Raw genomic sequence first — 22,060 nt, forward strand, 5'->3', positions numbered from 1 at the left:
TCCTGCTATTGACTGACTTTTAGGAACAACTACCCTGTACTTTTTAGTAATGATTTCTGACTTAGAATGCTATCTGGGTCATTCAGGCAGTTTTTGCATTTGTCTTCCATAAATCATGACTACTTTTGCCTGGGGACGAATTTTAGAAATGCAAATCAGAAAAGTTTTTGGCAACAAGATACCACATACGTCCTGGGCTGCATGCGATGGTTACACGGACGCATCTGTCTTCTTAAGGGTATGTTTGGCAAATTAATTGAACTGGGAAGGGCCCTACGGACAATACCACAGCTTAACATTATTTACAAAGTATTGAGCCAGCTTTGCTGCCGACAAACAATCTGTATTGAGCTGCCACGTTCAAAGTGCAAAATTGATGGTTAAAAAGTTCTGCGGTAGAAATTTCATTAAATTTTTCCACTGAAAGGTTTGTTTCCTGTAAATTACAAAGTGAAGATGAGAAGCACTGGGAAAAGATTTTTATTTTTTTTCCTCCCCACCCCCCCAACCGCCATACTGTGGTTAGACAGCATAAAATCCCACTGCTGGGAGGAGTTATCCTTGTTAACATTAGTCACTTGCCACTGATGATCTTGTGCTTTGTCACTTGGCCCTGCTGAAAAGGTACAAGAAATCGAGCGTGCACGAGAACCCGGGCTGCAGTTGTGCACAAGTCCTTGTACACAGCTGAATCCTGCCAGCGAAGCACTTGTGCTTTGGTTTGGCAAGATGTGGCATGTATAGAAAGGAATAATCTTGGGTCTGTGCCAGAGAGCTGTAAATGTCACGTGGTTTTAGTGTGTCTCAATATTCATAGCTGAGCCCTGTTTAGAAGGTAAAATGAATATTTTTTCTGATTTCTAAATACCAGTCTAGAAAAATAATGTGTCCCTTCTGAATTGTTACAGCTCTTGCACTTCTTCCTCAGGATTAAAACATATTTTGATCCTATTCTGAGTTCCTCAGTGTATGCAAGTCTTGTAAAAAGAGAGCCAGGAGAATTGCTGTTATTTAACACACAGAGACACATTTCTTAACTTGTAGTGCGTGAAGACTGCAGGCTGCTGATAGCTGTGCTGAGATTCTCGAATTCATCCAGGCTGTGAAGCAAAGATGTCAGTGTTTGTACGGGCTTGTGGAGCAAGGAGAACGTAGCGCGTTCACCTGTGATTTGCCTGTTGAACTTGGCTGTGTTATTTATATGCCACCTCTCTGGTGTGAAGCGGAGCCTGCGTTAGCCGAGCTGGCAGCATGCAGCTGCAGAAGTCGCCTGGGGTGCAGAGGTGGGTGATGGAGCTGGGCTTGGCTTGGCCCCGACGAGGCGTGGGGCAGGCTGGCTGCCTGCCCGTGGGGAGAGCCGGCAGAGGGAGCGTGGCAGCCTCTCTGCTGGGCACTTCCCTCCTTCATTCATTGCTCTCACACCAGCAAAAAGAAGATTTCCGAGAACACAGCTCGTGTCTGTCTGGGTGTCCTAGCACAGGCCCATTGCCGGTGTGACAGAGAAGGGTTTGGGTTTGGGTGTTGTTTTTTTTCCTTTGAGGCCAAGGGTAACATAAAGCCTGACCTTCAGGAGACAGTGTTGTGGTGCTGAAGTCGCGCTTCGGAGGTGGGATGGCACAGCAGGCGAGTGGGGCACGTACCAGCAGGGATGTGCGTGACCTGGGCGATCATCCTCTCCTTTAGGGAGCTGGCTCCAAAGCCTGGTGCAAAGGCTGCTCCAGCAGCAGCCTCCCTGTTAGTGAGGGCAAGTAGAAGGGGCTGAGAATATATTCTGGTCCCATCCGTTAAAAAGGTGGGAAGTGGTGAGGATTCCTTGTTTCCTTACTCAGTGGAGCGGAGAAACGCCTCTCTCAGCAGAGGGAAAAGCAAGTGCTAAATCTTACCTGGTTTTCCTTCTTAATTTAACCCAAAGATGTTAAACTGTAATTCACAGGCCACAAGTGATGACCCAAGCATTTGCACAGAGCTCTCGGGAGCCACATTAAAACAAAAGCCTAAGCGGTATTTTGACACTGGTAATTTCGGCCGTGACTGTAAACCGCTCCTTGCTGAGTGCCTGCAGCGTTTGTCTCCCCAGGACGGGGAGCTGCGCCTTCTGTCTCACATAGCACTGTACGGACTGCAGGGAAAGAGATGTTTCTGTGCCTTTTTTTTTCTGCTTTTCCTTAATCAAAGATGAGCAGGAAATTATGAGAAGCAATACATTTAACTCCCAGCTTTTCAGATGGCATTTTAAATGGTGAACTGTAGTGTGCCTCACTATAAATACCCGGCTGACCTGTTATCCCTGGGGACTTGGCACCGTCACCACAGCTGCAGTCTGTTTCGGGGGAAGTTTTATCTTTTTTTTACAAAAGGATTTTCTCTGCCCTCACCCTTTCGAAGCTAATACACCGCTGAGGTGAGTTTTGTATATCTACAAGGAGATAACATGGGTGAAATAAATAATTTCACATCTATATATTTCAATATTCCATTGATTTTCTTCACATCATCTGAAGATGAGCTAGTTAGGTGTGGGGGAAGTGACCGGCCTTTTCATCTCTAGCCCTTGTTTACAGAGTTTCTGCTTACCATACAGCCATTCGTGTTCTGTTGGTTTTTGATGTGGGGAACTGCTCATTCAGGATATTTTCACACGGCTCATCAGGAAGCCGTGATTGTGTCTAATACATCCAGAGTAATCCTGGGTTACTTGGAGTAGTGAGCTGCGGCGGCGTGGCTGTCAGGGCACGCTATCAACTGCCGAGCTGGCTGCTCCCTGCCGAAGGAAAGGTTAAAAAGATGAGAAGTAAAACTTGCACATTTCTCGGGGGGGTGAGGAAGGGGGAATACTACTTAGAAGCAATCTTCAGTTGAAGTTTTCCATCTCTGAAGAAGAAAAGAGAAGCCACAAGCAAATCACAGTGTCTAGGACTTTTATTCTTCTCAATATTTTATCTTCCTGCTTCCTAGTGCTATTAAGACAAGCCATTACTAAATTCATATTGAATGTGGTATACAAACAGTAAGGAAAATTGATCTTCTTCCTCTTTGCAACTTCCTGGGGCTGTGCAAAGGTACAGGCAGGGCTGGAAGTTCATGTGGAAACACAGTATGGCCTCCTTCTTTAAAGGTGGTGGTGTTTCCAACATTTCATTTTCAATTATAAATGATATACAGGAATTTATAAAGTCTAGTCTTTCTTTCACACAGCCGCTCTCTTGATGCTTTCATCATTCTCAGGCAAAATGATACATTTTTCCTTTTCAATCATTATCTGATGTGCTGGTTGATGTGCCAGACCGGCGCACCTGGGACTCGCGGAGCTAACCTGTAGTTTGCAGCGTGAATCTGCTCCTCTAGAACAACACACCCAATGTCACTCCTGACAGACCTCGCAGCCTGCCAAGCAGCAGAGGCAAGGTGACTCTTCAGGGTGAAAAAGTGACAGTTAAAAGAGGGATGCGAGTATGGGCCTGTGCATAGCTAAAGCTGGACACGTGGGAAGAGAAAATGGACAGCAGCGCAGAGGTATGTTTACCCCAAAGTACCTGTGCAAACGTAAGTGAGGAAGCTTCAGGGAAGGCTTGCTTGTGAAATACGTGGTATGTGTGTTATATGTTTTAAGTACCGCTGTCTAGAAACGGCAGTGCGTGGTCAGCAGAGGTTTGCACACACAGCTTCTGGGAGGGTGTTGGCCATTCAGTGTCAAAAATTACTTTGAATGGTTGAGAATTCTAATTTCATGTGGAAACAAAGCAAGTGTTATTTGGCAAAGAGGCTCTTTTGCTTAGAAAATTTTGGTCCTCTGGCTTTTGGGGTTTTTTTTATGATGAAAAACGGGTCATTGTGCTACTGTGACTGCACAAATAATTGACAATTGATAGAGTGGGACTGGATGTTGACTCGCAAGCTAATTCTCCTTTGGAGATGGCTGAGGTGCCACAGCCAGATGTTTACTGTCTGGATGACCTCTATTGGAAAGTGATTAAAAATGAGTCAGTTGGTTGAATGTGGGTCGTTCAAACAGAAGAACCTTTTCTTACCCTGTGAGGTCCTTGTGCTGCTGCCATGTCACCTGAGAGTTCTGCTAACTGAAAATGACCGTTTGTGAGCGCAGAAGTGGTGAGTGTTTCAGCTGAGAATGCCAAGATGCTGGCTCACAGCTTGCAACAGCTGCTAGCAGAGCAAGTCAGGATCTTTAGTCACAGCTTGCAAAGCCGAAGGCTGAGACTGACAAAGTGATGGCTCATGGTTTACAAGAGCTGACAGCCATCACCACTGCTCTGATACAGACTGCCCTCTGTGTTTGGTATTCCCATCTGTAACAATGCTAGCAGATTTGCAGAGCAGGAAGCAAAGTTTAAATGGCCAGTAGTTGAAAAGGATGTTGAAAGCGGTGGGCTTCAGTGGCTCAGTGGAAAAAAAGAGTTAACTGTTTTAAAATGTCTGTGTCTGGTTTTAAACTGTGGGGTTTTTTTCATTTTCCTTTGCATTTTTGCATTCCCAGAAAAGTGGGTGGATTGTATAGACCTGCTACCAGAGCAGGCAAGGTGCTAGGCATCTGTTGAAGCATTTAATAGAGAATGCCGTGTCCCACTCTTATTTTTTTTAATTTTTTTTTTTCATTTACATGCAATATCATTGCAGTGGAATTCTGTTGACTGCTTTAAAAAGTAGGGAGGGAAGGAGGGACAGCATTCTCTACTCAATTCATCATACCTTTTCAGATATTTCAGAAAATGTGAATGCATTTCATTTTTCATTTGTATTTCCTTCTGAAACTCCATCCTCTAGCAATAATGGTCACATTTGTGTCCTTGAGTAAAATTCAGAGAAGGTTTCTGGGGTGAGAGCAAATGGTCTTGAAATAGTTCAAGGTGTTACACAAGTGGGATGTTTAAGCTGTGATATGAAGTTGCAAAAAGCATTTTACCTGTGGAATTTGAAAATCACATGGGCTTGTACACAGCCCAGAGCAGTGTGAAACCTTACCCACACAAACCTTGCACTCGGCCTTGGACAGAAAATACTCTAGGGTCAAGAAAAACTTGTTTCATATTTGTCAAAGCCACGTGAAGGGGCTTGGCCAAGTCTCCATGTCCTTACTGCTAGCGCCTGTGCTTTGGTCCCACCATCTCTTGTACTCGTAACCCAGTGTCACACCTCAGGGTCACCCAGGCAGTCTGAGATGTGGGAAGTGGGAGATGAGCAATTGGAAAGGTAAAACACAGAACTGGAGAAAGCACTGGTGCCGTGTCATAGAGCCTTTGCACAAGGAGCATAAGAAACTCACAGTTCTCACCAGCTTCTAAAAGATGGGTCGTTTTGGTTGTGCACTGCTAGTGCAAGCTACTCGTGCTTCCGCCATGGTACAGAAAATCATGATGTGAAAACTCCCCAGCAGCTTGGCTCCATCCAGAGAGTTGTAGGTTCGTAGGCACGGAGTGGTGGCCTTGAAGGGAGCAGTGGCCATGGAGGGAAGAGAAGCCTCTGCAGCCCTCGCGAAGCCTTCCACGGAGCCGGCGAGAGGCGCTCTGCCCCTGCCTGCACCGCTGCCGTCACCTCCCCGTGCACCGAGGCGGCGCGTGTCCCTGGCCGTGGGCAGAGTTTCACCTTGCGCTTGCAGTCTGGGGGCAGTTAATGCTGTCGGAAAATCCAGCCTTACCTTTCACCTACTTTCCTCTTGGGAAAATGCCCTTGACTTTGATTTACTCTGGATACTGCTCAGCTGCTGCTGAGAACCAGTCCAACCGCCCATTCGATGCCCATTAAAATAAAGTCAGTGGAGTAATGCAAAAAGTTACCGGACTGGGGCTCGGCTAGCAATGAATTCACTGGTTTTCATGGTCTGTTTTGATTTGGAAATGGCTCGGGGATAACGTGGTTAATGTTTTGAAAAGCTATTGTATCCACAAAGAATGCAACATTTTCTTAGATGCAAGATGCACTTAAGTGTTTTGTAGCCTTGTTTTAGTGAAGCGTTTGTATCTGACAGTTCTGAAATGTTCTCTTAAATGGAAAATGTTAGCTGAGTTTAGATTTTCCCCCTGTAGCGCTTCTCCTTTTATAAGTCATGTCTGTGGTTTCTGTTTTTACTGTGCTCAGCTTGAGGAGGGTCCCAGGACTGGGTCTTTGTAGTATCATACTTAAAGGCATGTGCAAAATGCCCCTAGTTAGTGAGTAGTAACACCTGTGTGTTAGGGCTGGAGGTTTTTTTCATCAGTGGATCCAGTAATAATCAGCAAAGGAGGTCAGGAGCGTAATCTCCACTTTACATTTGAAGAAACTGAGTCAGGGAGAGGCAGTGACTTGTACAAGATCAGCCTGTAAATCGGGGGTCCTTTGGTGCAGTGTCGCAGCCCCTCGCTCTTTGTACCTGCTGTTTTCTGACACCCCCCCCTTGGGTGCCGACAGAACCGAGTGGGCTGCCAGCCTTACCGCGGGAAGCGGTGCGGAGGGGGCTGCTGTCTACTGGGGGCATCGGGGCTTGTACAGCAGGCGGTCCCCACGATCCGAGTGCTTCCACAGGTGAATCGATAGTAGCAGTAAGGGCCCAGTGATGAGACTGGAGCTTTCTGCTTGCTTGATTTGCGTGCGTCCCTTCCCCATATAATTTGCTCGATAGCTGCAAAACGTAGTAAGATCTCCTGGTATGAAGCTGCCTGGGATGGGACACGGCTCAGCCAGTTTAACTCTGAGGCTATGCTAGTCACTCAGGTTGTCTTTGTAGCCAAAAGGAAGAAAGAAGCACCTCCAGACAGCAATTTGCCTCGTTCGCGTCAGGCATACCCGAGATGATAATTACCCGGCAGAGGCATGCTGTTCTCTGCCTGAATAAAGGAGCAACCAGGAAGAGCGCTTCAGCTGAAACACCTGGCTTACAGGGGAGAGGAATCCTGTCCTTGGGAACAAATGCATATAGATGAGTCCAGATGACATGGTTTAAGTATTAAAACAAGTGTTTCCCAAGCTTGCACTGTTTGGATTTGACTTTTCTGTACAGACATGTCTGAACTAGACACAGATGTGAGCCTGGGTAGTCCTGGGTCTTCCTTTTCACGTGGTTTTCTAGGAGCTGAGCTGAGGTAGGTCACACTGATTTGCAATGGAGAAATATTTGCTGTTAATGCTGATTTTTACCCAAAGAGGATCTCGCAAGTCCCATCAAGTTTTGCCTCAGGAGTCAATTATTTTGAATGCAGCCAGGGTGAGATGATTTGTGAGGAAGCTAACTATGAACGAAAGGCTCCCTGGGCCACCAAATCCGTGCTCAGTACGCAGAGTGCTGCGGTCAGGACATAGGTGGTGGCTGAGGTCTGCCGTGAGTTAGGTGCATGTAAGCTCAGTGTTGGCATAGCAAGTGCACGAGCTGAAATAGCTGGGTAGTAGCTTGTGCCTTTGACGCAAGGGAAAACAAACTGAGTCCTGTTGGTAGTGGATCTGACCCAAGTGGTTCCCAGGACGCAGGAGGTTGTCCCTCTCCTAGAACAAATGCCATGTGCTCCATGTCTTTCTCTGGAAGTGGAAGAGAGGAAGCAAAAGTGAACAGTTGCTGGAAATGCTCACAACTTAGTAAGGCAAAGGACTGTGAAGTGTAACATACGGTCATGCTCTTGGTAACGCTGTGAAACAGCGGACGGAGCAGGGGATAACGGGGACATCCTGCCAGAGGAGCCTTATTGCTTCTTCCTTGATAATACAGCTGGCTGCAGAGCTGTCCTTGCAGCACAAGCATCGGGGGGGCACAAAGCATTGAACCCGAGCTTCACGCTTTGGAAGTCACTTTTGATATATTGTGGTTATTCCAGGTGCTTTCCAGGACAGCGTGAGGGAGATGGGGGTGTCCCAGCATAACTACCCTGCAACAGGAGGCAGGCAGGGCAGAGACTGCCGGGCTGCTGGCAAACGAGCTGGCTCCCGAGCTGGAAGCAGCATAATCATATCAGCACTGTGCTTGTGTTAATAAGCTCTGCTGCATCATGGCAGTAATTGGTATTTGCATAGCACTTCGCAAATACAAAAGCATTGCTTAAATGCAAATGATAAATAAGGTTGGCTTCCAGCCTGCCTGTATAGCTTGCCCTCTCAGTTAATTAGGCAGTTAGACACTTGTTACGAATGTAAAATAAAGGACTGAATCAAATATCTTTTTTACAGTTTGGTTCTGACTAGACGGGCTCATTCCTCTTCAGGTGAGTAGCTGGGCTGTGAAACCATTTGAGCTTAGAAAACTGTTAGTAACGTGCAACCTTTGGGGATATTGATTCCAAGGTGCCCGAAAAGCCACGGGAACGGCTGTGCTTCTGGTTTGCTTAACGTGAGCCGCTGTGCGATGAGATTTACAGGGCTCAGCGCCATAATGCTGACATTACTTGAGAGGTTTTCATCCTTCTTGGTGTCGATGGGAATTTAAATTCGGGCATGCGCGTAGCTTAGTTACTGTCTCGGGGATTTATTGGACGCTAGCCATGTGCTTTTTAGCAATAGCAAACTCCGTCTTTGTCTTCTCAAGGGATTGTTTTAAATTGTAGTGCAGTTTGGGCAGGCAGCACAGTATACTCTGATAATGCATTCAGGGTGACGTGAAAAGTCCCAAAACGTGTGTTATTCCTCTCTGCTACGGAAAGGGTAATCATAGCAAATTAAAATACACAAGTTAGTGTTTCTTCCCGGGAAATGAAGTTGGATATTTCAAATTTACATAGTAATACTTTCTTTTTAGCTGTTCTAGAACCCTGAAAATTTATGCTACTTGGCAAAATGAGGCTTTGTGTTCATACCTTGCGGGAGTTTAGGCTACTGCATCATTTAGAAATAGATTACTCTTTAACATAACATATTTGAAGATTAATAATTTCAGAAGTTTCTGAGCATCCACTCAAGACAGCAGCTCCTTGGAACAAGGTCTATTTTTATTGAATTATTTCACAAAATCAGCATTGCATTCAAATATTACAGTCTTGCAGTACCATCCTGAAGTACTGTATTCAGCTGCTGAAGTGATACTGCAAAATGACTGTCATTTCATCACAAAGTGAATGCATACGAAACCAAACACTGGAAATCATCTGTTTGGAGAGAGAAAAAAAAAAAAAAAAGAATTACATGCTATGCTAGTAGGAGACAGTCTGAAATACAACAGCAAAACAGCTTTGCAAAGGCCACCAAAGTTCAGAAAGGGAAAACAGCATCATAAAGAAAATCAGTCTTAATAAATTACCAGCCCTCTGGGAATTGTCTTGTACTCTGAAAAGTAGTTCTGTGTTTTCCTTCTCACCAGAATGATTAATGGACCGGTTCTGCCAAAGGTAGCATGTTAAAGCGAAACGTAAGCACTAAAAATGAAAGCTTAGTACTTTTGCAGCTGCCCATCGTGAAATTGGGTTCTCTAAGGAAGAGGCAAAAATTAGAATACTTGCAAAGGAAGCTGGACCACTGAAATAAAGCAGTTTAATTCTGAGCCATCAGAGGAGACTGGAAGCACATCAGAAAGATTTATTACCCCCAGATAAATTCCTTGCTTAGGCCTTCTACTTTAGTCACTTGACTGTGGAATTAAAATTAGGAGCCTAGCCACTGCAGTTTTCCCTCTAAGCAGAGATTTGACCTACTAGATTCAGTCTCCTGCTCTTAATTGCCCATTAAGGTTTTGTCTTTCTCCATGGGCTCTATGAAACCCAGTGTTAGCAGCAGGATGAGTGTATGCCTCGTGGTGGTCTGAAGGTGATGCTGGTCAGTACCCATTTCTTCTGACAGAAATACTGTGTGCCTTTGAACACGTCCCAGTTTTTTTATCAGCTGCCTCGCATGCTTTCGTGATAACTTGCTGTATGATTGTGCCCCTTGCAAAAAAAGCTTTCGTCTAGTATAACATGTAGTTTGTCAGCTGGAAGTAATTTGTCCTACCCAATATTTGGATGTACTGTTTGGCAGTTCAAAATTCTGAAGGCCAATTCCCCTTTGGCATAGGTTGGAGTGGCACTGCTAAAACATTCAGTGTATTAGAGAGGAAAGCCAGGCGTGTGTCCAGAGTTTCTGGATGAATCAACCCCGCTCCCATCAGCTGCGACGTAGGCAGTGCTTTTCAGCACTCCAGCCTCTGCCAGCCCTGTCAGTGGCGACCTTCAGATTTACACAAACCCTATTACCCAGGAAGAACAAGTTGTCAATTGACACTTGATAAGTATGAAATTAATTAATCCCTTTTCTGTTGAAGCAGGTGGCACATAAAGGTCTGTCAGGTACGTTGTTCTGGCTCACCATATGATTTACATGTGCTCGTCTTCCTCATGGAGATGAGTCAGAGGCAAAAGAGTTTCAGTCCAGTGAGGATTTGAGTGTGTATTTTAAGTTGCTACACGTTCTTGATTTCTCCTGAGACGGAGATGCAGTAGGGACTAAACGTCTTAGCTGATATCACTGATATCTCAAATGATAATCTGTGGGATGGAGAGTATCAGGAGAGCAAAAATCACAAGCCTAGACTGCAGCAAGCCACTGAAAATAACGGCTCAACTTCGCCCAGTTGCTGGGGGTGGATAGCTTCCACTTCCCCCGTGGCTGGCGCTGTTCCCATCCCTGTTGTGGTGGTCTCTGCACTACGCTCCTGACATCACTGCTCTTTGTATATTCCTGGACTGCTAAATGCTCTCCAGCTGGAGGTTTTGCTTTGTAAAGCGCTCTGTTCATACAATGGTTTGTCAGTAGTTATTTACAATCCGAAGGTAGGTTCTGAATCTTTGAAACTGCCCACCGTGTGATTTGATTGTCAAAACTGTGTGGAAGTGCTGCCTGTGTAAAACATGTTGCTTTGCAGCCGTGTGTCTGCCTTGGGCACGTGAGCGCTGTGACCACGCGAAGCCTGGTCGGTGGGCAGAGATCCTTTTGCAGTCATGGTAAGCACAAATGTGGATTTTCTCACATTACGTGCATTTCTCTTGGGTTTTTCCTGTAGCAAAAAACCTGGCTTTAATACTGGTATATTGGGCAGGGGAGGGAGCTTTCACTTTGGGGTATCACATCATTGGTTGCAATTAATTCCTTTGGTTTTGTGAGAGTGTGGGGTGTCGTTGCATTAGAAAGCATGTTTATGGAGGTAATCCACTTATCAGGCCAAGAACATGCTCTCTTTCTACTAGACAGCAAATTAGTTCTTCCCTTACCAAGAGAGATAATAAGGGATATTCTGACCCAGAGGAGCAGGGGAGGGCATGGCATGCAGCTGACAAGATCAGAAACAGAAGCAGAAGCAGGAGATGAAAAATATATTTCTTGAAGAATGGCTGCAAAATACAAGTGATCTACTGCAGCAACTCATTCATCAAGGGAATTTGGCCTTGCCTCACTCTAATCTAAATAGAATCTAATTTAGATTCCAAGCAAGGGATGGGAATCCTTTCCTGAACCAAAACAAGCCTTGCCACCTCCTACCTTCTCATTACTCATTCCTTAATTTGTTTGGGTTTGTTATGTAGGGCACTCAGGAAGAATAGCTTAAAGCTGTGTGTGCCTGTGCTAAATCTGATGTTATAATCACGGCTTTGCTGTACATTGGGTTGATTTTTGATGCAGTCGGAGCTGGTAATGTGCCTCTGCCTGGGGCCCCCAGGAACTCGGGCGTGAACGTCTTTCTCTTCGTGCCTGAGCGCTGAATTACTTGCACCGCTGCTTGACTTAGTCTGGGGGAGACTGCTACAGCCCTGGGCTCAAGCAGTTTTCTCTGGGCCTTTTTGTTCTAAAAATCAGCTCTGCTCATGCCTACGTACATCGATCAGAACAGTCCTGGAAGAAGGGGCTGGAAGATAAGTTTTTTTCATTTTTGAGTTACCATGCTTGCTGACCTACTTTCTGTTCTTGCATTATAAGCTGATAAACAGCAAAACTTGGCCTCCTAGTCTGTGCATGTCTGGGAAGACTAAATGGCATAATTCCTTCCCTGAGGCTTGTCAGGACTCCCAGCACCTGAACGGAGGTTCAGCCTGCGCTCAGGGCTGTGGCAGCATCGGGTCGGGGCTCTCTTGCCGATTGCCTCTTGAAATGTGTGCCGTGTCTTTTCTGAGCCCGTTTCCTGAGGAGTGAGAGGGGACGGGATTTGGGCATTGATTCCAGTAGAGAATCCCGTAACATGGGGCACGTCAGGACGCTGCCTTGGAGCATGTCCCAAACCATCACGCTACCTCGTAATTTTCAGACTCACTGCCTGATTCTTTGAACATGTGCTCCTCAGAGTCCAACCTCTCTTGCTCCTGGAAACCCATCCCAGTCAGAGGTGTTTGCTTCCCTGTGAATACTCTGCTGCCTTACAGAAACCTCCTGTGCTCCTGTGGGTACGTGCCCCATAGCCTGGTCACTGTCTTAGTACCGTAAATCTCGTCCTACCTACCTGTGTCGTTCCCATGCAACTAATTTGTCTCCTCCTGATTCTAAACAACATGCCTGGATCTGAACAAAATGGTGGGTTGAGCAGGTTGCTACGCCCCAAGGGTAAAGAAGTTGGTTGCCAGTTCAGGACATGGACAAAACCTGCCTGCAAGCAGTGCGAGTCCTGCTTTGGGGAACAGGAAAACTGAGTGGCTAAACAGGGATGGTCGGAGCGGCTTGGAAGAACTCAAAAAAAAAAAAAAAAGGGGGGGGGGGGGGGTATCACGATGTCTCTTGAGAATTTGCTGGAAGGAAAATCAAATGATTAGTTTCCCTGCAGAACTGAAGGTATGAAAAGGGCTAAATATTTGCACTGACCCAGAGCGTATGTAGTTTACGTATCTGAAGTCCTAACTGAGAGCGAGTTTTCTGCCATCTCTATCTTAACGCTCATCAGGACTGTGTGCCCTATTTTAGTAGGGTTTGCCAGTTTGTACTCGCCGGCCTCCTTACGGAAAGTATTCTAAGCCACGTGAGACAGGTGGGTAATAAAACGCTTAGTAGCAACCAGCTGGTAATGGGAGTAAGGATTGTGGGCAGGCTGCTTCCTTCCCACTTCCGAGAACTGCACCAAAAAACAAGAACCTCTATCACATGCGAGCGCGCTGCGCTCCCGACCGCTCCAGGCAAGGGCTGGGAAGCTTTGTTCTGGTTGCAGGAGGAAATTCCTGTCGAAACCAAGACTGGGTTGGCCTCGTTAGAGCAGGACACAGGCGGCAAAACATTTCCTTTCCCAAGATTCCTGTCTTGTTACGGAGATGAGCATCGGGGTCTGCTATTTAATGCATCCAGCCCCTTCCCGTGCTGCAGTCATTGTGCCGTCTTCTCCTCCAACCCGTTTTAGTGATGCCTTGTACTCTCGCCTGGTTTTTATCTCTGAAGTTTTCTCTCAGCTGCTGCTCGGCACTTTGATGCAGTTTAGCATGTACATACCTGGCGATACTACCATTTTGTTACATTTTGAGCTGAAAAGAATTTGCAGTTTGGTGTTTAGGGAGGTTTTTCAGACGTGTGGAGGACACCCCATGAAATAGCTGTTTTTTAAATTCTTAATAATTACATTGCCAAGGGAGGATGAGCCTAAATTCTTTTGGGTTTAAGAAAGTGTTTTTAAAAATAATTCTGAAACAGCTGGAAATAAAAAAAAAAAATTAGTAACTGACAGACTTAACATGCAGCTGATGAGCTTTTCTGCCTGCTTAGCTAATTGACAGGTAGGACTTTATAGCTAAGCCCAAGTTCTGCTCGAGTAGACTGGGTCTGAGAGCTGTTTGTGAGGGCTCTTTGGAGTGAGCTGTGAGCTCTTTTTTCTGTGACAAGTGTTTCCATGTGACTAGGAAACGCTGCCACTGTTAGCATCCATAGATCCCTTTGGTGACAATGCCAATATTCAAATCAAAACTAGAACAAGCCAAGGAGCTAACTCCTTCTCGCAGCAGGGCCGTTGTCTGTGTTTTGTATCTTCCAACATAATCAGAAGACTTGAACCTTCCAAGCCAGCATTTTGGCTTTGAGGCTAAAATAACACACAGGAAAATCTATACGCTGCTGGAAATGTTCCTGGCTGCATTAGATCTTCGTTATCAATCTAAGCCTGCATTTGGAGCTGTGCCGTGGATTCCCAGACTTGTGTTCAGTGTTGCTCCATTTCGTGCTTGTTTTGAGCATGAGGCATGGCATGTCTATTGAGCTGGCTGATGACTATTTTCACTGGAGAAGAGTAAATTAGCAGAACGTGGAGTCAGTATATAAAGAACTGTGTAGCTATTTGCATATTTAATAATTTGCAATTCATTAAATGCAAATGACTTAATGCCCCAAGAGGAAAAATGTATGGGAAGAGGAGGAAAGAACCATGAAATGTTTCGTTGTGAGATATTGCCAAGAGGAAAGCTGGTTGTGTCACCGGGTTTCAGTCTGTCAAGGACTCTCCGAAGGTGAAAAGCGAAAAGCAAAGGTTTTCAGTACTGTAAAGGTACTACAGCAGTTCCTGTGTGTGTTGGCAGCCCGTGTGTTCCCAGAGCGTGGTACAAGATGGGGAAAAGCTGGGACTGCAAAGCTTTGCCTAGAAAGGAAAGTGAGGTGAGCAGGTTTTGCTGAGCCAGGGGCACAGGGGCAGGAGAAGGACCGACGTTGCTAAACAAGCCCACGCGCGATCATGGGACAGCAATGAAGGTATGGGGGTCAGTGCTGGGGCGGAGGCTCCCAACCTGGTCATCGGAGCAGGAAACGGGAAATTACGGGCCCTCACCTCAACCCCGGAGCTAATCTGGGACCTTGAGCAAATCGCTTCACCTTGACTTACCTCTCTTTCCACTTTTCCCCATGGGAGGGAGGACTCAACACCTCACGGGTTCAGATGTTAAAAGACTTGATTCCTTTATGGGTGGATGTGCGTGCCGTACCCCCTGAAATCAGATGCAGGTGCCGCACTGACCTTTCTTGTCTGTGTCGTCTTTCAGATTCCACATTTACGGACCCCACAGTAGCTGGGAAAAGAAAATCACACTTAATACTCTGTCACAGGCGCACTCAGGCGTGTTAGAGAAAGCACTTTTCTTTCTAAATTGAAATAAGCTTCCAGCTTCTGCTGAGCATGTGTGAAATGTTATTTATGCCTCAGAAATAGCTTCATGCAGCACATGGCACTGGTGCATTTTATTTCTCTGTTTCTTAGAGGAACAGCCAGTGTTGACACTCATTTGTGTGCTGTTGCTCTTAGATGTCAGGAAAGGGTGGGAATGTCTGTGGTGTGGGAGAAAAAGACTATTTATAGAACAAACATCTCCTTTGTTAGGAAGTGTCATTCCTTGTATGGTTTACATCGGGATGGGTGTAAGAGGAGGAAGGATTATTGTCGGAGCACAGGGAGTTGCCCTCTGTGGTGAGCCATCAAACCCCACTGAGCATCTTGCACAGCAGCTGTCCGGGAGCCTGGAGTAGCTGCGATATGCCGGAGACCAGAACGTAATCCTTGCCAGGCAAATGGAGTATGGTTAAGTGCAGCTGACTGAGAACATCTGTCAGGGCTCTGGTTTATAGTGCACAGCTTGGTTTTTAATGTAATGAAAACCTAAAGATAATGTATTTCATTGGAAAAGTTTATTTTGTCTCTTCCCCCAAAGGCACTTCTGACAACAAGTGGACCCCCCGTTACCATCACTCACCAAGCATGCGGGCTCAGAGCGACCTCTGCTTCCCTCGGCCTCCCAGTTGTTCTGATCCTCTACAGAAAAGCCCACAGACAGTCTGGATAATACACCGTGTCTTGGGGGTTTAGAATGAAAGCTGTGCTTCCAAAAATGTTTTTAATCCAAGATTGTTCCCACTGAATGACAGAAGTATGAACTAGCTGCCGTAAATGTATTGTGAGCATCCTGAGTGCACGAATGATCAGAGTTTAATAGTTCAGGTACTGTTAGGGGCTGGTGGTGGTGTGTAGTGCCATTGGAATGGAAATGATCATGCCACCACTTAGCGCATCACATAAGTGGCCTTTCACCTCATTCTTACTGGGCATTTGTGACCGTGTGGACAGCTTCCAGCATAGCTGCTTTTATAGAGGCACATAAATGCGTCTCTAAGTGGAACATATGTTCATAGGGTCCTTTCATACAGTGTTCTCTCTCCCATACGTTCAGTATGACTCCTTATCAAAAATCACTTGTTATCATTGGATAATCGTACCTGAACGAGGATCTAATCCAAGTGGTTTCCTGTTTTGGTTATTCAAATGTATGCATAAGAATAACGATAAGGAAAAGGGTATGTAAGTTGCAGATAAAACTTAATTCTCTTCAGAACAGCAAGCTTGCCTCTCAAGTATGCGTAATACCAAATACCTTTTGTTTTTTTTAATAGGAAGCTGTACTCATAATAATAACCTTCTGGCAACATTGTGCCGATGTTTTGTATTTCTGCATGTGCGAGGGTGATCAGGGAGTGTACATCAACAGCGTCCCTTGCTCCCGAGTTGGACAGCCCCATCTCTGGCACTAGAAGGAGACTGTTTCTGTTTCCAAAGTAAGTACCATCCAAAAAGCTGGGTTTGGTTTTGTTTAATTTTGAAGGTGGGCAGGTAATAACGGCACCATTAGGACCAAAGAACACTCTTGAACTTGATTCATCTTCCATACGTTGCTGGCAGTTGGCACTGTATCTTTTTTTTTTTTTTTTTTCCCTCAGTCCTAGCTGAAGCACAGACTCGAGCAGATGACCTAGTTTCAGCTGAACTTGAAATAAGCAACCTCTGTGACCTTCAAGCAATTACATGCCTTGGGTAGCTGGCTATCCTGGCTGTGGAGCCAAGAGTGCTTTTGTTGGGCTCTGTTCAGGGGCTGTTGGTGCAATTGAATTATTCCACGTGCCTTCCAGCTTGGCCAGTCTCACAGACATGTTTTGATTTCTTATTATTTCATTTATCTTAAAGAACTGGCTGATGTCTGGCAGAAATACGCTGAGGTTTATACCTGATATCAGCAGTTATGGATTCATTCTTCCGAGAGCATCAGGGGGGTTTAATTATAGCCAAAGCCAGTGTTTTATTTAGCCTGTAGTTTCATGTAAAAAGTAATGACTTACTGTAATTGCTTACTGCATGCAATACAGTCTATTTTTGTGTAGCATCCTCTGCTCAGTGCAAACCACCTGACCTTTAGATGCTCCACGGAGCAAAGAGTCAGCACCTGCCGGTGGGCAGTGAGAGGGGACAAGGGCAGGTGAAGCCTGCAGGTAATGCTACGCAAGCTGGTGAAGCAGGAGAAAGTAAGGGCTGCAGTGGAGGGGCAGGAGTCAGGCAGGGCAAAGAGGGCAGCAGGAGTGAGGGAGAGGAGGAAGGCAAGGCAAGCATGTGGAGTAGAGTTGGTACTGTGTTCCGGGGTTTAGTCTGGACAGGAATTTCTGCATCCCTCCTGCTTCTATTGTGTCACAGAAATCTAATTCTGAAGCCTGTATCAAGACAGTGCATCACTTAAGTCCTTTATGACCAAATGCTTTTCAAATGTGACAGGTACCGACAGAAGAGCTGTTCTGTTTCAGGGACTTCATGGTTTTGCTAAATCAAGAACTTCAGATCTCTGGGGTGAAAAGGGAATATTTGCACATGCACGCAAAGTGTTAAGTTTTGCAGCTGATTCAGTTGCTATGTGTGACTTTAATGGGGGTTGCACCCCCATGTTTTCCTAAGAGAATTGATCTACTTCTGTAGAGTTTCACAGTAACTGGGGGAAAGGTGTGATACAGCACATCATCTATTTGTAGATAAATTAGAGTTTTCATAGAGAGATTACTTTAACCAGTCACCAGCTGGATACTGAAGTAGTGACAGTCATTAGATCGTGGGACTGAGGCTACACTGAGCTCTTAGCCCAGCATCTGTAAAGCGCCTTCTCTGTGCTGGGGACTCTCCGAGGCGAGTAATTAGCAGTCATAACATCAGATGACAAACGGATGCAGCTGGAAAGACGAGGAGGGTCCAGAAACGGCAAGTTTCTGTAGCTCGGGGATGTGCCTTGCCTGAGAGCTGCTGCGGCGGGGAGCGGCGCTGGGCGCAGAGGGGACAGCGCTATCTGCCGGGCTGGGACAGCCACCGGCACTGCTCAGCACCACTTACCTGCACACAGCACACGCTTACGTACATACGTGCACACACATGTTCTCTCCCTCCCTCTTTCCCCACCCCCCACCCCGCCCTCCGGGATTTTCCCCCATAGTCTCTCCTTTTCCTGTGCATTATTTGGCCTCTGGATGGAAACCTAGGATTACTCAAAATTTGTTTGATTTTTCCTGGTTGTTTCTTTGTTTAAAGGTAATAAAACAGCTATGAAAAGTAAGCAAACTGCAGCGGAATACCTAGCCAGGAGAAGGTGCCTGCTTAGATGCTGCAGTGCTAGCGAGGAATTCCCTTTGAAAATGGTGGGTTTGAAGGAGGCAGTGACATTGTACAGATTCAAAGCTCTGTGTAACTTCCACTGTTTTACAAAGCACCTTTGAATTTGACCAGGGAGATGTTCCTTGCTGCTAGAAGACAAAAGACCTTTCAGTTCTGTTGTATTGAAGCTGGGAAGAACTGTTTCTCCTTTCTCTTGTGTCATGTCTAATACATTACATACGTGCTTGTCATTTTAGTTGAAAGACAATGACAATTGTGCGACTAGGAGGACAAAGCTGGAAACCCACAGGTGGAAGGCGTAGAACACAGCCAAAGATGTTTTCTTTCACAGTGGGAAGCTTGATTCTGCAAGATAATAAGTATATCCAACCAAACATCTCCAGTACAAGAAAAGTCTCTCAGCATCCTTCGTATTTCCTGAAGTCCTGTGAAAACAACCCACATTTGAGTAGTAGCCCAGAGCTGCCTTCTAGGGGACTCGGAAATGAACTGAAAGGTGTATGCCTGTGTTTATTGATGGCTGGGAAGGAGATGCAGCCTTGTTCACTGTTTAAGGAAAAAAGCAGCAGCTAGCGCTTCAGTCCAGCCAAGGTAAGACACCAACACTTGCTGAAAAAGCTTTTCTTTATGAAAACGCAATCATTGCACAGTGCTAAAACAATCAATGCATTTGTGTATTTTACTAGCAGTAAGAATTCAGAAATTAAATGAGCAAATGTGAATGAATATATGTGGCAGTCTAACATGCTAATGGATTTTCATCCACTGCTAAAGTGAATGAGCTGAGGAGAGGCCTAAAAGCATCTCTGCAAAAGTGCCACCTCATTAGACTCCAGATTGGTAAAACAGCACTTAGGTTACAGCACACAAAGGCTCGCCTTGTGCATATGCGCTACTTGATTTTGTTGGCATCGAGTCACAGAAAACAATACCCCAAAAGCACCTGGACCAACACCAGGGCTTAGAATTTCCAGGATGTATACAATAACACACTTCTAAATATGGCCTGTATTAAAGGTCTGAAAAAAAATATGTTTATTTAGTTGCTGACCACAAAATGTTAGCAGCATGTGGGAATGTAGCTCGGTGTGTTTCCTGGACCCAGAGAGGAGAATTTTCAAGGTGCCTGCTGCTCAAAGGGATCCAGGTCCCCAGACCCTGCTGGTCCTCCGGGCATGCGCAGGCTTTGGCTTGTGCAAGGTTGTTGTGTGTTTGAGGAAGGATTTCTCCCACAGGGAGCACCGCTCTGAAGAGCACTGAAGGCTCAGCCACAGCTCAGGTTGCCTGCTGGCGGGGGCAGTTCACAGAGGGGAGGACGCTCACATCCCATCCTCCTCATTCTTAGGCCTGAAGGGAACACAGTTCTCGGAGCCAAGGATAAACAGAGGCGTGTTGGGCAGCTTCTGTTTTCTCTGGGAGGTAAAGGAGGAGCCCCTTTGCCATCTCTGATGGCAAAGGGGCTCCTCGGTGAAAGCAGCTGGCTAAAGGGTGAGAACATTGCCCATCCGCCACAGAGGCTGTGGTGGTCAGCTGGCAGGCACAAGGAGGCAGCTAAGCCAGGTCAGGCAGGAGCAGTACATCGGGAACGTGCATGATCTATATACAGTGGGGGGAGGTCCTGCAGCACGCGTGTGACAGCAAACAGAGCGGTGGCTCAGTACGGAGCAGAGCTTTCAGGAACCGTAGGGGTATGCGCAAGGGGAACCCCACTTCGTTACATTGCCTGGAGAAATAGATCTGGCGGAAAAACAACGCAACACAAAATACCTGCCTGCTTTGTGCAGAGAGGGCACGTAGGACAGCTGGGCCACTCTGGGTACCTGCATCTTAGGAGCATAAACGGGGACCGACCTTCTTGAGTATCGGGGCGGTGTGAGAAGGGCGTGCAGCTGGGGCTAGGGGCGCTTGAAGACGGCAGACCTAGTCCCCAGCACAGGGAGCTGTGCGTCAGCTGCAGATGTAGGTCTGCAGATGCAAAGATGTGCAGAGTATAGCTGGAGTTGTTTGTAGTTCAGAGCATACGATGAGGCTCTGGAAGTTGGCAGCTACACGGAGAATGCGTTTTAAAACTTGGGTGTGAAAAAGAGAAAACTGAATGAGCTTTTATAACCCTCCAGGCACCCTGTAAAGGCAACTAGAAAAGTCTTCCCTTGCTGTAGATTGCTGTGGAATGGTTTTTAAGGTGCGTGGGAAGAATGCCGCCTTCTATTAAATTCAACATTGTTAAATTGGTATGCATTATTCTGTAAGATTTCTCCTGCAAACCATTACTGGTTTCATACCGGCTCGAGGCTGCTCTGTGGGAGCAGCAGTGAGCAAGTGTAAAGGCTGCTCGCTTCATTTTCATGCTCTCCTTCTAGCAGCTGTGCATCGGCGGATTGCACTGCTGTTGTTTGCTTGTTGCACAGCTCTGGTGGCCTTGAGGTGGGGACGGTTGTCTGGGAGCAGTGGCAGGTCCGTGCTGGCTCCTGGCGGTCATGGGGGGTGCCCGTAGCATCGCTGGTGTTTAGCTGCACAGCAGAGGGAAGGCTCACACTGAAGTGCGGTGCTGTGATGCGGTGCTGTGATTGCGGGTGGCAGAGGCAGCGGCCGCGGTGGCTGTCACAGGGCAGCCAGGCAGGCAGGGTTTGTGTTCCCACTCCCGTAGCCTGGCTCCAGGACCACAGGAGTGACGGATTAGTGGGGGCAGGGTGCTGAAATTATTTTTATCTCCTCGTCTTGTTGTGCCTGTGCAAAAGTGCCAGCCTTCCCCCCCCCCCCTTTTTTTCCCCCTTGTGAAGCATGAACTGGGTGGGTTGCCATAGCAACCCCTGCATGATAAGTTGGGCTGCTGCTTGCAGCATTCAAGATTTCTCTCTCCCAACGTTCAGCCCCCTTCACCGTTTCCCCTGGAGTGCCAAAATGGCTGAGGGCTCTGCAGTGCCAAGCATCCTGCACCCTACAGGTTTCACCCTGCCCCCAGCCTGCTCACTGGGGTGCCCAGGGCTGTCTTGGGGCAAGAAGGAGCAGTGGGGCAGCCTCATGGTGGGTTTGGAGAAGATGGGCTCTCCATCTCTTGTACAGCACGCCAGGGCTGAAAATTGAAACAGGCTCCCAGTGTGGCATCCCATTTCTTTGACAGTTTTCCTGAGGAGGGCTGGGTTTGTTGCCCATTCAAAACAGGCACATGGAGATGTTGGAGTGGTTCCCAGCTAAGCCCAGATTCTAGCAAGAATGAAATTATCTTATCCTTTTATTCGAAAAACACCCAGTATCCCTAAGTCCAGAGAAGTTTTTCTTAAAAAAAAACCCAACAAAACCAAACCAAACAAACAAAAAAAACCAACCCACAAACCAAAACCAAACAAAAAAACCCCCAAACCCAACCGATTCTGGCAGATCAATAAAATGCAGAGACTACAAGTATTTATTTCAAATCACTTTTGTTTTTGTCTGTAGTACACGAAACGTGCTCTGGGTGAAGAATAAACTTCTCCAGGGCTGGGGGAGATGGTGTGAGCTCTGTTTGCTGCCTTGACCTATGGCTTTTTGTCCTACCATCCACCCAAAACCCAGTTTCACCAGAGATTGTCTTCACCTCTTGGCCCAGTTTCCCTTCTTTAGATAGCAGCTGGAACACTGGTCCAGCACGGAGCGCTTGAGGTCTGTACGTGAGTGATTCTGAGGGAGAGCTCGTTACTTTTTTAGGATGTTTGTTTATCGCTATAATGTAAATTGGTGGGCAGGTGTGTTCTGGAGTGCCCGGGGTTAGAGGAGAACAGGGCT

General features: G+C 46.5%; 1 protein-coding gene across 1 annotated transcript in view; it reads left to right on the forward strand.

Moving 5' to 3' along the window:
• Positions 1-22,060, forward strand: part of SCN3B (sodium voltage-gated channel beta subunit 3) — a 55,760-nt gene that overhangs the window by 23,244 nt on the left and 10,456 nt on the right. The window contains exons 2-3 of the mRNA XM_056322730.1: positions 16,267-16,428; positions 18,532-18,886. The gene's annotated coding sequence lies outside the window, so the exon portion shown is untranslated. The remainder of the gene's footprint in view (positions 1-16,266; positions 16,429-18,531; positions 18,887-22,060) is intronic.

The sequence above is a fragment of the Falco biarmicus genome, chromosome 20, assembly GCF_023638135.1.
Source record: "Falco biarmicus isolate bFalBia1 chromosome 20, bFalBia1.pri, whole genome shotgun sequence".
Classification (NCBI taxonomy): domain Eukaryota; kingdom Metazoa; phylum Chordata; class Aves; order Falconiformes; family Falconidae; genus Falco; species Falco biarmicus.